The following is a 14,282-nucleotide window of genomic DNA, read 5'->3' as shown; positions in this document are numbered from 1 at the left end:
AACAGAGTCTAAACTGACTTTTAATTTAAAAACTTTTAATTTCTAGGTGTGAAATTGTGATTGTCAAGCAGTTCTATCAAAGACAAGTAAGAAAGTTTTTGATACCTGTGACATTGTCAGAGATGCCTTTTTGTGACAATGACGATAGGAGTTGGCAAAGACACAGATCTGGGACCAGGCTAGTCAGAGACGTCTTGTTTCTTCAGTCAGAGAGAGGAACAGAGTAGAACCATGCAGATGGATGGTCGTTAGCACATGCCAATCACTGAATGTCGAGCAGAGAGGCCCACACTCACACTCTCAGAAAAAAGGGCAAAGTTAGCATACAGTATTGTTCCCTGGGGTATAAAATATGAAAATACACATAATGTACCTTCAGAGATACACATGATCTCACATGGTACTGTTTGGTACCTTTTGGGGTACATGTGCAGATAATCTAGTATAATGGTACATCTTTGCACCCAATATTTTGAAAATAAAGGTATAATATTTGGAGGTATGGCTTAGTGGGGGTGTGGCTTTAAAGTAGTTATTTTTGGCCACCCGTGAGTGGAAGTGTTTTACCAGTTTAAGTGATCTATGGTTATGTAACTTACAGTTTGAACATGTCACTGCCAGTTCTGAAGCCTTTATAAAGGCTTACATAAGAGCATGTGACAAAGAGCTGTAATAAATATTGTAGTGACCTTAACCAACACTGAGCGACCTAGTCAAGAGGTACGGTGTTGGCTTGACAGTCACTGGACCCAGGTTTGAGTCCCAGTCGAGGTTACCCGCTGAATTTGCTAAATTGGCATCAGAAGTGGAATGGCGGAAAGTCGTGTACACGTGAAGGACTTGGCGTAGAGAAGAGGTACATTTCTGCCACTTAAAAAAACAAATGGCTTTGTAACTGTACCCTAAAAGAGCATATTTTTACCTTTTGGCTATTTTAAAGTACGAACTGCAAGGGTACAATTATGTATCTATAACTAATGGTGCAATGGACGCACCTTACAGGGTACCACTACAGTGACAAACATTTGTACTCCTTTAAAGTACAATTCATTAGGGAGTGAATGTTTTTTATAATAAGGGTTACATGGAAAAAATCGGACCTTTTTGAAAAGAAAATGGATGTTCCTCCATTCAGCAAAATCTATTTAACCTAAGCCCTCGCTGAACCATTTACCCTCACTTCTTGGACAGACCAGAGCCTTAGGTATGCAGTTTTAGAAACTGTTTTTTTGTCTTGTAAACATTACATGGCAACGCAGAAATTTTGATAGGGCACAAGGCTGCAGGCCAAAAGGTTGTGGGTTTGCAGACCACCGTTGACAAGAGTAGGGGTGGAAAAATGTCCTTTATAGTAAAAGTATTGCATGAATCTATCATCGTATTTGCAGATCCGTGAAAAAATTGCTTTTTATAAACATTTAATAAAATTCTATGACATTGTACATATTAGAATAATATTTTTTTAATACCACTCAAATTACCAAAATTACAGGCTAAGAATGGACAGAGATAGGTTAATCTTTTCATATTTCTCCAATGCTAAATCAGTGTGTCTTGTTTGCAAAGAAACTATCTGAGAAGTCATTAGGAATCTGAGCATGGTACTTTCAAAATTTAGGCCAACATTTCCACCCCAGACAGAGTAGGCCTACAGACACAGAAAAAGGTAAGCTTTAAAAACCTCTTAAATGCAACTACAGTTGAAGTCGGAAGTTTACATACACTTAGGTTGGAGTCATTAAAACTTGTTTTTCAACCACTCTACAAATTTCTTGCTAACAAACTATAGTTTTGGCAAGTCGATTAGGACATCTACTTTGTGCATGACACAAGTCATTTTCCAACAATTGTTTACAGACAGATTATTTCACTTATAATTCAGTGTATCACAATTGCAGTGGGTCAGAAGTTTACATACACTAAGTTGACTGTGCCTTTAAACAGCTTGGAAAAGTCCAGAAAATAATGTCATGGCTTTAGAAGCTTCTGATAGGCTAATTGACATCATTTGAGTCAATTGGAGGTGTACCTGTGGATGTATTTCAAGGCCTACCTTCAAACTCAGTGCCTCTTTGCTTGACATCATGGGAAAATCAAAAGAAATCAGCCAAGACGTCAGAAAGAAAACTATAGACCTCCACAAGTCTGGTTCATCCTTGGGAGCAATTTCCAAACGCCTGAAGGTACCACATTCATCTGTACAAACAATAGTACGCAAGTATAAACACCATGGGACCACGCAGCCGTCATATCGCTCAGGAAGGAGATGCGTTCTGTCTCCTAGAGATGAACGTGCTTTGGTGCGAAAAGTGCAAATCAATCCCAGAACAACAGCAAAGGACCTTGTGAAGACGCTGGAGGAAACGGGTACAAAAGTACCTATACCCACAGTAAAAAGAGTCCTATATTGACATAACCTGAAAGGCCGCTCAGCAAGGAAGAAGCCACTGCTCCAAAACCACCATAAAAAAGCAAGACTACGGTTTGCAACTGCACATGGGGACAAAGATCGTACTTTTTGGAGAAATGTCCTCTGATCTGATGAAACCAAAATAGAACTGTTTTGCCATAATGACCATCGTTATGTTTGGAGGAAAAAGGGGAAGCTTGCAAGCTGAAGAACACCATCCGAACCGTGAAGCACGGGGGTGGCAGCATCATGTTGTGGGGGTGTTTTGCTGCAGGAGGGACTAGTGCACTTCACAAAATAGATGGCATCATGAGGCAGGAAAATGATGTGGATATACTGAAGCAACATCTCAAGACATCAGTCAGGAAGTTAAAGCTTGGTAATTGAACCCACAAATGCTGATGCTCCAGATATTCAACTAGTCTAAAGAAGGCCAGTTTTATTGCTTCTTTAATCAGAAAAACAGTTTTCAGCTGTGCTAACATAATTTCAAAAGGGTTTTCTAATGATCAATTAGCCTTTTAAAATGATAAACTTGGATTTGCTAACACAACGTGCCATTGGAACACAGGAGTGATGGTTGCTGATACTGGGCCTCTTTACGCCTATGTAGATATTCCATTTAAAAAAATCCAGCTACAATAGTCATTTACAATATTAACAATGTCTACACTGTATTTCTGATCAATTTGATGTTATTTTAATGGACCAAAAATGAGCTTTTCTTTCAAAAACAAGGACATTTCTAAGTGACCCCAAACTTTTGAACGGTAGTGTATGTAATCCCCCAAAGTAATTGTTTATTATGAGAGGGTCATAAACAATAACTAGCAATGCTGCATACTCCAAGAAAAGGTGAAATCTCACCTGAGGTGTAGCCACTTTTGAGGACACAAGCTCAAGTGCACAGTACAAATATGATAAAAATATTAAATATTCAACAAACTGTATGATTAAGGCTTGAAATTACTTACATGTTTTCTAAATATAATGTCATCAATTTATAAAACGACTAACTATAAGATTTCACCTTCTTTACAACTGTAACTTACATATTTGTATATTCAGTGTTCGACAAAATGTGCATATTTTTGAAAGGTCTCTCTTGATCAAAACGTCTGCCCCCATCGCTGTGAACATCTCACAGGCTTAACCCAAAAAGAGAAGGTCACAAGTGTTTCCATAAAAGCTGTCTGGGTTTAAACATCTTCTATTGTACAGAAAGTGAATAGCTTAATCAATTGACAGTGACAGAATTAGGTTACTTTCCAAGCAAAGTAAACATTTTGTCTCCTCGGCTATAGAAGGTTGTAGCTCAGCCTCTGAATGTCGAAGAAACCTAACAATGACATCCCCATATGCATCGGAGTCACATCGTTCCCGGGTATTTCACAGCTTGCTTCTAGCATAAAGCATCATGGACCAAAGCTCTGTTAGCAGCCTAGCCCATAGCCTAATTTTGTCTGTCAAACAGGTCTGACTTACTTTTATTTCTTAAATAGGAAGAAATAGGCTCCAACACAAAGCCCTCTTTTTGTTACCAAATTAAAATGAAGACGGTTTAAATGAATTATGCCTACTCGAATGTACCTACTTTCAGCACCATGAGCTGTGCATTCCTGATTGATTGTACCGTGGCTGCTACTTCCAAGTTTCAGCACCACAATGTAGGTTATTTGAATCTGGCTTATTGTGAGGCCAATAACTCTGATAAATAGGCCTACATTATGCCATGGGCCTACGTCATGCCATTGTTTTTAATGAAATAAATTAAAGTAGTAGCAAACTATCAAAGTTGACCTCTGGTGCTCCTTCTCACCTTCGCGTTCTCTTTCTCAAATTGAACAGAACATAGGCTATAGGCTAGAGAGTGCATTTTTTGGACTAGGCCTAATAAAAAATTGCACGAGGCCTTTGACACGGCATGGTTAGGCAGAACACCAAAAACGTTTTTTGATCAGCAAGATCAGAGCAGGCCGGGGCACAGGGTTGGAATATCCATTGCAGTGTGTAATGCAGCCTAGTTTTATTCACGCCATCCCAGCAGCTCATCCATAATGCTCTGTGCTTCTCCGAGCATGCACTTTGTAGCCTATAGCATATAGGCTATGGATCGTTTGATTGAGACCACAATAAATAGCCTATAGTTGCCCAGCGGAGAATCAGAGATGAGGGGTGGCATCGGGCACACATCAATATATTGCCTAATAAGCAACTAATTCTAAAACACTGACAAATATTGACATTTCATCAAGTACAAATTACATGACCCTCCCCTGGACTAGATTAAAAGATTAAAAAAATAAATACTAAACCCTCCCCTTGACTGAAATTGAAAAAGCATGACCCGCCCCCATTTTCCTCCAGGTACCCATTCTGTACATTTCTATCCATCCCTTACCTTCTGCTTTTGCCATCTCAGCAATCTCTCGTGGACAGACTACGTAAACATTCTGGCACCTTAATTGAGCATCTGACCAAATTACACAAGATTTTTGTTCTGGGTTACTCGAGATTACTGTCTCAGTAAGAAGCCTCCACAAAGGTGAATGGGGAACGTTGAATGAAAAGTCTATACAGTAAAAAATATAAGGTGCCTGAACAGTGTTTTGAGCGGATAAGGCAGCTGTCCTCGGCACAGCTGTCCTCGGCACACAATGAGATAGATAGTTTACCTCAGTGTGAGCGTAATATAGATCTCAGTGAGCGTGAACGTCTTCCCTGGTTGAGGATGGAGGAGAAATTGACGACTTGTCTTTTTGAGAAACATTTGTGTGTTGAACATTCCTAACAACCTGTATAATTTATTTGCATACACTTCAAACAAACATACAATCTTTGTACCTGTCTTGATTATGGTGATGCTATTTATCAAAGTGCAGCTGCCACTACTCTTAAACCACTGGATGCCGTTTATCACAGAGCACTTTGTTTTATAACAGGATACAGATTCATTACTGTCACGTCTTCCGCCGAAGTTGGTTCCTCTCCTTGTCCGGGCGGCGTTCGGCGGTCGACGTCACCGGTCTTCTAGCCATTGCCGATACACCTTCCATTTTCCATTTGTTTTGTCTTGTTTTCCCACACACCTAGATAACATTCCCTCATTACTTGTCGTGTATATAACCCTCTGTTCCCCCCATGTCTGTGTGTGGAATTGTTTCTTGTAAAGTGTATTTGCACTTCTGACTGGTTCGCGACGGGTTATTTGTACCCATATTCTGTTGGTCTGGGTGCCGTTGGTTTTGCATATTAAACTGCTCCGGTTTTTACCCAGTTCTGCTCTTCTGTGCCTGACTTCCCTGCAGCCAGTCACGCACCTCTTACAATTACTCATCACTGCATTGTTTACCAAAAGGTTGGCTGGACCTCTTTAAAGTCACATAGATCACATCATTACGCTCTTTTTGTTTAAAAAGCCCTGCACCATAAGCTTCCAACTTACCTTACGTCACTGTTAAGATTTAAAATGACAAGTTATCAAACCCGTTCACTAAATTTCCTTGCACCCTATGTTTGAAATAATCTCAACTTTTTTTGATTGGATGCTTTAAAGTCCCTCGGTCAATTCAGACAGTTGACAGAGAATTTTTATAAAGAAGAATGTGTTTGTTTTAATTGACTATGTTTTGTATCTTAATGTGTATATATTGAGATATATTTATGTTTATGTATACTTAATTTTCATAAAGAAGAATGTGTTTGTTTTAATTGACTATGTTTTGTGTCTTAATGTGTATATATTGAGATATATTTATGTTTATGTATACTTACCTGTTGTATGTAGTTGTTTTTGTATTGTGCAGAGATTCTTTGTAAAAGAGAATTTAGCCTCAATATGACTTCCCTCAAATCAAATGTTATTGGTCACACGCATATTTAGCAGATGTTATTGCTGGTGTAGAGAAATGCTTGTGCTCCTAGCTCCAACAGTGCAGTAGAATCTAACAGTTCACAACAATACACATGAATCTAAAAGTAAAATAATGGAATTAAGAAATATAAGATAGAAGCTGTTTTTCAGTATCTCGGTCCCAGCTTTGATGCACCTCTTCTGACCTCGCCTTCTGGATGATAGCTTGGTGAACAGGCTGTGGCTCGGGTGGTTGATGTCCTTGACGATATTTTTGGCCTTCCTGTGACATCGGGTGCTGTACAGTAGGTGTCCTGGAGTGCAGGTAGCTTGCCCCCGGTGATGTGTTGGGCAGACCGCACCACCCTCTGGAGAGCCCTGCGGTTGAGGCCGGTGCAGTTGCAGTTCCAGGCGGTGATACAGCCCGACAGGATGCTCTCAATTGTGCATGGTTAAATGCGGTGGTTCGCGCTTTCAGTTTTGCGCGAATGCTGCCATCAATCCATGGTTTCTGGTTTGGGTAGGTTTTAATAGTGTCGTGGACGAATCAGAATTAGTTGGGTAACATAGATAATTAAGATGTTTTATTAGTATAATATGCTTATTTGAGGTACTTGTCATTAGAAAGTGTCCATTGGACTCTGGTGTCTTTTCAGTTGCACGTCTACCTTAGCTGGGGCTCAGACACTTGGGGCCCAGAGAGGGGAGAGGTCAGACTTGTCGTCATGGGAATGTGTCTTTACCTATTTCTTAAACCATGTGAAGGGATGGCGTGATTAATGGGGAACCAATGACTTGTCTCCACAATGTCTGTGAGCAAGTCCCTCCCTCCTTTTCTTTATTGTGGGGAGGATTATGGCAGTAAATGGACCCTTGTATGTCCTCTCTTAGATCTCACACTTATCCTGTGATAATATATGGCCTAGAGGCTCACTCCCCAGTGAGCCTGTCCAGGAGTGGGGTCAAGAGGGGGTTTGCTTGAGATGGGAGTATCTAGAGTTGACAATTGAATCCTACAGACGAAGAACCATATATGTGACAATTTTTCCATTTTAAGATAATCAGTTATTTTTATATTATTAATTGTGTGTACCACATTAGGTGTTTTATGGTTGACAAATAATTCACCATACTCATATCTTCCAACAACAATTGATATTATTTTGTTATTTCAAAAAATACTTATTTTATTGGTGTTTTAATTTTTAGAATGTGGAAGAACAGTATATCTCCAGCGATGATTTCAGTTTGTGGAAGAACAGTATATGTGACATTTTGCATGACACTTGTAAAATGTCCTTTTTTAACACCTGATATGATGTTTTAAGTACTTTCAAGTACAGATGCCCTTCATGTAAATAACTTAAATGCAATATGTAGTTAATTAATCCTTTCTGCACGTCGTGGAACACGCTCTTCCCTGCAGGATACAGTGTAACGTTACATATAACTAGCTAGCTACTATAGCCATGTCGAATCATCCGGTGGATGGACAAAAAGTAGCTAGCTATGTTTCTTCTATAATCTAGCAATAACATTTGTAACGATAGTGTATAAATTAGTAGCCAACGAACTTTAGCTAATATATTTTCTCTATAGTTACAAATTAGACAACCCAGAACATACATGTTAGTTACTGTACTCTATAGCTAGCTAGCTTGATTGTTTGATATACGGTTCTTCCACATACCTCTTTTGGACAGCTTTTCACTGTTTTTTCTTGACCCTTACGATTTGTATAGGGCTTTCCCGCATTCTGTAAGATCTTCCTTTGCCTGTCTTTCCATTCTTTTAGTTTTGTTTTACGTTTCTTTCCCACATTTCGGCGATTTTCATCAGCAACAGAAAAGTTGTGCGCTTGTCCGTCCATTCTGAGTGGTGCACATAAACGGTTATTCCACGAGAGCCTATCTTTAAATAAAAAAATATTGTTAATTAGCGCGTGGAAAGCTTGTGAAACCGGTTCACTATAGAAAAAGGATGTCCAATAATGATTTTTCATGTATATCTCTTTTTTTTGAAAAATGTCACATATACGGTTCTTCGTCTGTAGGATTCAATTGATATATGCCATTGGATGAAATAGTTCTGTTCAATACCGTACCAGGGAGGGACGGTTCTAAGGAGACCAGATACTGGGCTATACAATGAACCCTGTTGACATAGCAGTTACTGTCTGATGTGTTTTATTGACATCTGTCATACAAAACTTAACCTTTGTGAACTGTTACTAAGTATCTGTGGTTTGTCAATGTTCATTGAAGGGGTGTATCGTTGCTATAAAAGATCCCTGTAGCCATTGAGTAATCACCTTCCTGGTTCATTCGAGAGAGTGCATTATTGAAGGTCAAGAACTTTTGCAAAAGTATCTTAAGTATTAAAGATGTAGTTTAACTCGGACTGGTGTGTTTGTAACTCCTCATTTGGTAATGCGGAAATTAGCCACCACAATAGTCACAGTGGGTACAACATCTCATCTTCCTGATGAACACAGTCACTGTATCCGTGTATTCGTCAATGTTATTCTCAGAGGCTACCCAGAACATATCCCAGTCTGCGTGATCAAAACAATCTTGTCGTGAAGTGACTATCATTAATGTGATGACTGCTATTTATAGAATAATAACCGACTATGTTTAATTGTTACCAGATTAAATTAATTATGTAACAATTCACTCATTTGGGATTTGGGGCACCACGGGAGAAGTTGTTTAACGAGTTACCATCTCCCGAACTAAACTCAATGACATATATACAGTTGAAGTCGGAAGTTTACATACACCTAAGCCAAATACATTTAAACTCCGTTTTTCACAATTCCTGACATTTAATCAGAGTAAAAATCCCCTGTATTAGGTCAGTTAGGATCACCACTTTATTTTAAGAATGTGAAATGTCAGAATAATAGTAGAAAGAATGATTTATTTCAGCTTTTATTTCTTTCATCACATTCCCAGTGGGTCAGAAGTTTACATACACTCAATTAGTATTTGGTAGCATTGCCTTTTAAATTGTTTAACTTGGGTCAAACGTTTCGGGTAGCCTTCCACAAGCTTCCCACAATAAGTTGGGTGAATTTTGGCCCGTTCCTCCTGACAGAGCTGGTGTAACTGAGTCAGGTTTGTTGGCCTCCTTGCTCGCACACGCTTTTTCAGTTCTGCCCACAAATGTTCTATAAGATTGAGGTCAGGGCTTTCTGATGGCCACTCCAATACCTTGACTTTGTTGTTCTTAAGCCATTTTGCCACAACTTTGGAAGTATGCTTGGGTTGTGCCGTGACGGAAATCTCTGTGGGCTATCTCGGCCTTGTCTCAGGATGGTAAGTTGGTGGTTGAAGTTATCCCTCTAGTGGTGTGGGGGCTGTGCTTTGGCAAAGTGGGTGGGGTTATATCCTGCCTGTTTGGCCCTGTCCGGGCCCCTGTCCGGGGCCAAAAATCATCGGATGGGGCCACAGTGTCTCCTGACCCCTCCTGTCTCAGCCTCCAGTATTTATGCTGCAGTAGTTTATGTGTCGGGGGCTAGGGTCAGTCTGTTATATCTGGAGTATTTATCCTGTCTTATCCGGTGTCCTGTGTGAATTTAAGTATGCTCTCTCTAATTCTTTCTTTCTCTCTTTCTCTCTCTCTCTCGGAGGACCTGAGCCCTAGGACCATGCCTCAGGATTACCTGGCATGATGACTCCTGCCGCAAAGCACCCCCCACAACATGATGCTGCCACCCCCGTGCTTTACTGTTGGGATGTTGTTCTTCGGCTTGCAAGCCTCCCCCTTTTTCCTCCAAACATAACGATGGTCATTATGGTCAAACAGTTCTATTTTTGTTTCATCAGACCAGAGGACATTTCTCCAAGAAGTACGATAGTTGTCCCCATGTGCAGTTGCAAACCGTAGTCTGGCTTTTTTATGGTGGTTTTGGAGCAGTGGCTTCTTCCTTGCTGAGCGACCTTTCAGGTTATGTCGATACAGGACTCGTTTTACTGTGGATATAGATACTTTTGTTCCTGTTTCCTCCAGCATCTTCACAAGGTCCTTTGCTCTTGTTCTGGGATTGATTTGCACTTTTTGCACCAAAGCACGTTCATCTCTAGGAGACAGAACATGTCTCCTTCCTGAGCAGTATGACGGCTGCGTTGTCCCATGGTGTTTATACTTGCGTACTATTCTTTGTACAGACGAACGTGGTACCTTCAGGCATTTGGAAATTGCTCCCAAGAATGAACCAGACTTGTGGAGGTCTACAATTTTCTTTCTGAGGTCTTGGCTGATTTCTTTTGATTTTCCCATGATGTCAAGCAAAGAGACACTGAGTTTGAAGGTAGGCCTTGAAATACATCCACAGGTACACCTCCAATTGACTCAAATTATGTCAATTAGCCTAACAGAAGCTTCTAAAGCCATGACATCATTTTCTGGAATTTTCCAAGCTGTTTAAAGGCACAGTCAACTTAGTGTATGTAAACTTCTGATCCACTGTAATTGTGATACAGTGAATTATAAGTGAAATAATCTGTCTGTAAACAATTGTTGGAAAAATTACTTGTGCCATGCACAAAGTAGATGTCCTAACCGACTTGCTAAAACTATAGTTTGTTTACAAGAAATTTGTGGAGTGGTTGAAAAACTAGTTTTAATGACTCCAACCTAAGTGTATGTAATCTCCCGACTTCAACTGTATATATCGATACAGACACTTATTAATCATTACCTCATATCAGTCTCATTCTGAACGTTGCAGACGTTTTGAATCTGCACAAACCGAGTCTTACTGATCATTCTGTACCACACAAATTGATTTTTTTATTTATTTACTAACAAACAAAATGATAACACAGGATACATACACACACAGTATAGGTTATTGATTAGAAACTTAATACGATGACAACAGGTTCCTAGCGGACTATCACAATATGACACTTGTTACAAAAGATGTAGAGTTAAAAAGATAGAGAGAACGCGAGAGAGAAAGAGAAGTAACACTTGGATCCATTTGGGAACTACGTTTAAAGTAATCATAATACCTTGCCCTGAACTGCCGCCCTATTGGGTAAGAAGTAATGCATATATTTACGCATTGAAGGTCTTTGTTGTGTATCTCTGTTGGACCCGGGCCTTCGTGAAAAGGGTTCCGCTTCGTTAGAAGGGTTCGATTGGGGCTTCTCCTTCATTCTTCAGTGTAAGGCTCTGATTGTCCACAAGAGGTCACAGTGTCCCTCTTCTTAGTTGTCTGTGTTTACTTTCAGTGGTCTTCTGAGGACAGCTAATCAGCTGTGTCGATGATCCCCAGAGTGGTGATGAAAGCAGTGTAGGCAACGATGATTTGAAGAGAATAACTGGATGGTCCTACTTAAATTCACTTTCTTAGATACAGTTACTCAACTGTAACCTTGATTGTTAGAGGCTCCTTTGTCTTCTTCAACCTCGTGTTGATTTTCAGGTTCGTGACTAATGTAGACCTAGCTGGAGCTGGTGGTCCTTCTAGTCTAGTATGTTAATTCTTAACTCAATCTTTTATACCCTTGGGTACAAATAGGCATTTCCGTCATACTGACCCACTCTGAGCTCCCTCGGGCGTGGCTAGTTACGAGGCAAAGTATCATCACTTCTATGATCTCGTTAGAGAACTAAAATCACAATCCTATTGTCACAAAAATATTCTCTTCATCAATTTTCTACACCATGTAAAGGATGTAAACCTGATATACACAGTGTAAAAGCTCTTCAAGTTACAATGTTTTCGTTATAATACCATTTTTTATGACATCACAAAATAGACATTAATTTCCCATATTCCATCTCTCATCATTCCCAACATTCGGATGTTGAAATATAATAAATAAAATATAAATAATATAGTGTTCATTGTTGGATGTTAAGAGTTTTTGGGCGGAATTTTTTTTTGTAACAAAGAGACATTCCATTCACCCATTCTAGAGACCAAAAGGAGTAGTCTGCTGCTTACAATTTACGATCAACGTGAGGAGTCATAAAACCCCCACATCAATCCCTCCCCTCTGCGGGTGAGAGGGCTCTGCAGACACTGATCCACTGTAACCGGATCTTTGGATCCTCACAGGAGAGTCATGACAATCTTGAAGCATGGATTCCGATTGGTCAGACTAGCATTGAATATAGACCTAAGCGCAGGTACTTCCTGTTTGAGTTTCTGCCTATAAGAAGGGAGGAGCATTAGATTTGCCGAAGGGAGGGAGGGCAGGGGAGGGCCTTGTAGGCATTTCGAAAAGTTGAGTAGCAGTGGTCCAATGTTTTCCCAATGCGAGTACTACAGTCAACTGGTTTCCAGTTTGCATAAAGTCCAGTGTAGTTCTTTGAGGGCCATTGTGGTTTTGGCTTGAGGGGGAATATACATGGCTGTAACTATAACCGAAGAGAATTCTCTTTGGGAGGTAATATGGTCGGCATTTGATTGTGAGGTATTCTAGGTCAGGTGAACAAAAGGACTTGAGTTTTATACCATGAGAATCATGAAACATACACCCCCGCCTTTCTTCTTCCCGGAGAGGTCTTTATTCCTGTCTGCGCTATGTACTGAGAACCCAGCTGGCTGTAGGGATGGGGACACTATATCCCGAGAGAGCCATGTTTCTGTGAAACAGAGTATGTTACAATCCCTGATGTCTCTCTGGAAGGAGATCCTCACCCTGAGCTCGTCTATGCTATTATCCAGAGACTGAACATTAGCAAGTAATATACTTGGAAGCGGTGGGTGGTGTGCACGCCTCCTGAGTCAGACTAGAAGTCCACTCTGAATATCTCTTCTCCGCCGGCGGTGTTTTGGAGCAGCCTCTGGAATAACTTAAATTGTCCTGGAGGGTACGAACAAAGGATCCAAATCGGGAAAGTCGTATTCCTGGTGGTAATGCTGGTGAGTTACCGCTGCTCTGATTTCCAAAAGTTCTTTCCGGTTGTATGTAATAACACAAAACATTTTCTGGGCTAATAATGAAAGAAATAACACACAAAAAAAACAAAATACTGCAAAGTGTCTTAGGAGCTAGAAGCAGAGCTGCCCTATCTGTCGGTGCCATCTTACTATCTTAACATACCTCACCAGACACGCCACTATGGGTTTCTTCACCTTACCCAAAACAAAAACTGATTTAATGTGTTTAGGGCCATGTCATGTTTAGGACCCCTTCCCCGTTACAGCCTTATTCTAAAATGGATTCAATAGAAAATGTCCACACAAAGAAAGACATTTTTGCAAATGTATTAAAAATAAAAAACATTATTTACGTAAGTATTCAGACCCTTTACGATGAGACTCAAAATTGAGCTCAGGTGCATCCTGTTTCCATTGATCATCCTTGAGATGTTTCTACAACTTGGAGTCCACCTGTGGTAAATTCAATTGACTGGACATGATTTGGAAAGGCACACACCCGTATATGTACGGTCTCACAGTTGATAGTGCATGTCAGAGCAAAAACCAAGCCATGATGTTGAAGGAATTGTCGTAGAGCTCCGAGACAGGATTGTGTCAAAGCACAGATCTGGGGAAGGGTACCAAAACATTTCTGCAGCATTGAAGGTCCCCAAGAACACAGTGGCCTCCGTCATTCATAAATGGAAGAAGTTTGGAACAACCAAGACTCTTCCTACAGCTGGCCGCCCGGCCAAACTGAGCAATCGGAGGAGAAGGGCCTTGGTCAGGGAGGTGACCAAGAACCCAATGGTCACTCTGACAGAGCTCCAGAGTTCCTCTGTGGAGATGGGAGAACCTTACAGAAGGACAACCATCTCTGCAGCACTTCACCAATCAGGCCTTTATAGTAGTGGCCAGATAGAAGCCACTCTTCAGTAAAAGGCATCCAGAGAATCCAGCCACACAGCCTGCTTGGAATTTGCCAAAAGGCACCTAAAGGACTCTCAGACCAGGAGGAACAAGATTCTATGGTCTGATGAAACCAAGATTGAACTCTTTGGCCTCAATGCCAAGCATCACATTTGGAGGAAACCTGGTGTTCACCTACAGTGAAGCATGGTGGTGGCAGCATC

Source organism: Salmo trutta, chromosome 18 (genome assembly GCF_901001165.1).
Source record: "Salmo trutta chromosome 18, fSalTru1.1, whole genome shotgun sequence".
Lineage (NCBI taxonomy): Eukaryota > Metazoa > Chordata > Actinopteri > Salmoniformes > Salmonidae > Salmo > Salmo trutta.
Note: the sequence above shows the minus strand (reverse complement) of the source record.